Source organism: Triticum dicoccoides, chromosome 3B, assembly GCF_002162155.2.
Source record: "Triticum dicoccoides isolate Atlit2015 ecotype Zavitan chromosome 3B, WEW_v2.0, whole genome shotgun sequence".
Lineage (NCBI taxonomy): Eukaryota > Viridiplantae > Streptophyta > Magnoliopsida > Poales > Poaceae > Triticum > Triticum dicoccoides.
In genome coordinates this window covers 24,996,590-25,001,682 of record NC_041385.1, presented here as the reverse complement: position 1 = coordinate 25,001,682, position 5,093 = coordinate 24,996,590, and positions in this window count along the sequence as shown.

Below are 5,093 nucleotides of genomic sequence, written 5' to 3'. Positions count from 1 at the left end.
GTCCCCACCTACTGGCCCCGCTGACCCTGAAACTGATGCTATAAATTCACATTGTTACAGAAAAAATCGAGGAGAAAGAATTATCACGTTTCACGAGACGGAGCCACAGCCGTCTCCTGTTCTTCATCGGGAGGCCAGATCTGGAGTCCGTTTGGGGCTCCAGAGAGGGGGATCTTCGATCTTCGTCATCACCAACACATCTCCATCGCCAATTCCATGATGCTCCTTGTCGAGAGTGAATAATTCCTTCGTAGGCTTGCTAGTCGGTGAGGAGTTGGATGAGATTCATCATGTAATCAAGTTAGTTTTGTTAGGGCCTGATCCCTAGTATCCACTATGTTCTGAGATTGATGTTGCTTTGACTTTTCCATGCTTAATGCTTGTCACTTTTAGCCCGGGTGCCATGATTTCAGATCTGAACCATTTATGTTATCACAATTATATCCATGTTCTAGATCCGATCTTGCAAGTTATAGTTATGATTCGGCAACCCCGGAGTAACAACAGTCGGGATCACTCCCGGTGCTGACCGGAGTTTGAGGAGTTCATGTATTCACCGTGTGTTAATGTTTTGTTCTGGTTCTCTATTAAAAGGAGGCCTTAATATCCCTTAAAGTCCAAAAGGACCCCGCTGCCACGGGAGGGTAGGACAAAAGATGTCATGCAAGTTCTTTCCATAAGCACGTATGACTATTTACGGAATACATGCCTACATTATATTTATGAACTGGAGCTAGAGCCGTATCACCCTAGTTATAACTGTGATGAATATCATCCAACGAGTCACTGATCCAATGCCTACGAATTTATATTATATTGTTCTTACTAAATTACTACTTCTGCTACTGCTATCTTTACTGCTACAATATCACTGATATCACTGTTAGCGTTACTGCTGCTGCTACTACTATCATCAAAACTATCATATTACTGTGCTACTAATCACTTTGCTGCAGATAATTAATCTCTAGGTGTGGTTGAATTGACAACTCAACTGCTAATACCTTCAAATATTCTTTGGCTCCCCTTGTGTCGAATCTATAAATTTGGGTTGAATACTCTACCCTTGAAAACTATTGCGATCCCCTATACTTGTGGGTTAGCAGCAGACCGACCGCCGCCGCTTCCCGTGCTTGCCCATGCCCGTTGGAGCTGCGGTGAGTCAAACACATTGTCCATCGCTGCCTATGTTGGTGGAAAACTATCTGGAATGGCCCACCCAATCGTCGGATCGTCATCGCGAGCGAGCAAGACAGACAATGCCTTCCTTGTTGGCGGCAGGATGTACGGGGTTGGGTGGTCGGGCGTGGCAGAGGGGACACATCCTCCTCGAGGTCCAAAACATCCTTGGTCAAAACTTCCTAGGATGCCACTGCCCTATCGCGTCGCCTCCTTCGTTGGTCCCTCCGGGCGAAGTTATCTGGCTTGTGGCTCGGCTGCAGGACGGGAGCCCCATGGATGACGCCGAGGCAACATCCATGGTGGCGATAGGGGACGGGGTACGTGGCGATGGCTACATCTAGGGTGGCAGATGGGGCTTGACTGCGCAGATGGGAGATGAAGGGTGGACGGCAGTGACAGCTCGGGCCTAGTAAATGGTGGACGGACACGGGAGGAGTGCGCTGGATTTTTTGAACTTGGTCATTTTGGTGTAATTTGATGTGGGTCTGGCCTATTTGGTCCGATAAGGCGGACGCGCGCGAGCGTACCTGGGCCTCCCGTTATCCGCCCAAGATATGCGTTGGATATGAGGGGTCCCGGCCACATAGGTCTACTACGAGGAGCCCATCTAGGTCGGATTTTTTTGACCGATTAATGACCCGGCCGTCCGCCTAGGCGTAGGGCGGTTTCGGGAGCCCGGTGATGCCTGTGAGCCTAACAGGGTAGTATACTACCTCTGTGGAAGTATCCCAATTAGTGATTGTCCCAACAAAGATCAAAGGACAATATTTATATTAGCGCTTCTGTCAAGGTGTCACAATTCTCGTGTATAGTAACTACTCATGCTTCTGCAAATACTATTACTGTCCTAGTAGATGGATAAGCTAGAGTGACAATGATGAAAGGTTGGCAATAACAACTTTAAAAATATTTATAAATAAATAACATAAATAAACATGAAATTAAGGTTGTGATTCCTCCAATGGAGAGATTAGGTGCGAAGAGAATTCAGCACATGGTAAAGATATATTTCAAGTGTGTCAGTGCGACAGTAATACCAGTTACCTTGTATTGTACTCATAGTATTTGATATGTGTGTTCGGTAGGCGGATCACCCTAAAGTTATGTAACTCCTCCTCGCAGGATTACATTCCATTCTATGGTCCTGCTTTGTCATTGCCATAGAGTGGTAATCTCCACAATTAAGGTCCTCAGACTAGAACCAAGCATTAAGATTCGGGGATCATCATTATATCATCTTTTCTTTGGGACTCATAGATATCTCAATCTTTCACGTCAGAGGTCACAGATTCCCTAAACAATATGTGCTACATGTGTAGTTCTTGAGATAAGGTTGCCTAGGCCCTTAAAATTGGTCAACACTCATAGGGTTCACCATTGTATAACAACTTACTAAACAGATCATAAAACTACAAACACAAATGACGACATATAGATCAGGAACAAATGAATTGTACCACTCACCTACATCTCCCACGCCTACAGTGGATTACTCACGCAACATAAGAGATAAACCAATCACACCAGAGATTAAACCCATGATAACCATATCGATAATACCGTGAAGATCCGCAATAAGATGAAATGAATGATTCAAATAGTCTTGATCTCCATATGAGAATGAGTAGAGTTACTGAAAGAAATATGCCCTAGAGGCAATAATAAAGTTATTATTTATTTCCTTATTTCATGATAAATGTTTATTATTCATACTATAATTGTATTAACCGGAAACATAATACATGTGTGAATACATAGACAATATAGTGACACTAGTATGCCTCTACTTGACTAGCTCGTTAATCAAAGATGGTTAAGGTTTCCTAACCATAGACATGAGTTGTCATTTGATAAATGGGATCACATCATTAGAAGAATGATGTGATTGACTTGACCCATTCTGTTAGCTTAGCACTTGATCGTTTTAGTTTACTGATATTGCTTTCTTCATGACTTATACATGTTCCTATGACTATGAGATTATGCAACTCCCGATTACCGGAGGAACACTTTGTGTGCTACCAAACGTCACAACGTAACTGGGTGATTATAAAGGTGCTCTACAGGTGTTTCCGATGGTACTTGTTGAGTTGGCATAGATTGAGATTAGGATTTGTCACTCCGATTGTCGGAGAGGTATCTCTGGGCCCTCTCGGTAATGCACATCACTATAAGCCTTGCAAGCAATGTGACTAAAGAGTTAGTTGCGGGATGATGCATTACGGAACGAGTAAAGAGACTTGCCGGTAACGAGATTGAGCTAGGTATTGAGATACCGACGATCGAATCTCGGGCAAGTAACATACCGATGACAAAAGGAACAACGTATGTTGTTATGCGATTTGACCGACAAAGATCTTCGTTGAATATGTAGGAGACAATATGAGCATCCAGGTTCCGCTATTGGTTATTGACCGGAGACGTGTCTCGGTAATGTCTACATAGTTCTCGAACCCGTAGGGTCCGCACGCTTAACGTTCGGTGACGATCGGTATTATGAGTTTATGTGTTTTGATGTACCGAAGGTAGTTTGGAGTCTCGGATATGATCACGGACATGACCTGGAGTCTCTAAATGGTCGAGACATAAAGATCGATATATTGGATGACTATGTTTGGACTTCGGAAGTGTTCCGGGCAAGTTCGGGCATATATCAGAGTACCGGGGGGTTACCAGAACCCCCCGAGGAGTGCAATGGGCCTAACTCCTCCCTTGGCGCGCCCTCCTCCTTGGTCGGCCGGCTCCCCCCTATCTCCTTTATATACGAGGGCGGGGGGCACCCAAACACACACAAGTTGATCATTGATTTTAGTCGTGTGCGGTGCCCCCCTCCACCATAATCCACCTCGGTCATATCGTAGCAGTGCTTAGGCGAAGCCCTGCATCGGTAGCTTCGTCAACACCATCATCATTTTGTCGTGCTGACGGAACTCTCCCTCGAAGCTCGACTAGATTGTGAGTTCGTGGGACGTCACCAAGCTGAACGTGTGCAGATCGCGGTGGTGCCATTGATACGTCTCCAACGTATCTATAATTTTTTATTGTTCCATGCTATTATACTACCCGTTTTGGATATTTATGGTCTTTAGTTTACACTTTTATATCATTTTTGGGACTAACCTACTAATCGGAGGCCCAGCCCAAATTGCTGTTTTTTTGCCTATTTCAGTGTTTTGAAGAAAAGGAATATCAAACGGAGTCCAAACGGAATGAAACCTTCGGGAGCGATCTTGTCGGAACAAACGCAATCTAGGAGACTTGGAGTGGACGTCAAGCTGTAAACGAGGCGTCCACGACGGTGCCCGGTGTCGGTGTGAAAACTGGCGGATCTTGGGTAGGGGGTCCTGAACTATGCGTCTAAGGCCAACGGTAACAGGAGGCGGGGGACACAATGTTTACCCAGGTTCGGGCCCTCTCTATGGAGGTAATACCCTACTTCCTACTTGATTGATCTTGATGATATGAGTATTACAAGAGTTGATCTACCACGAGATCGTAGAGGCTAAACCCTAGAAGCTAGCCTATGGTTATGATTGTTCTTGTCCTACGGACCAAACCCTCCGGTTTATATAGACACCGGAGGGGGCTAGGGTTACACAGAGTCGGTTACAGAGAAGGAAATCTACATATCTGAATTGCCAAGCTTGCCTTCCATGCAAAGGAGAGTCCCACCCGGATACCGGACGAAGTCTTCAATCTTGTATCTTCATAGTCCAACAGTCCGGCACAAGTATATAGTCCGGCTGTCCGAGGACCCCCTAATTCATGACTCCCTCAGTAGCCCCTGAACCAGGCTTCAATGACGATGAGCTCGGCATGCAGATTGTCTTTGTCATTGCAAGGCGGGTTCCTTCTCCATGACATGGCCTGGTCATTATTCGAACCGTTTTATCAACCTGTTGTTGCACATA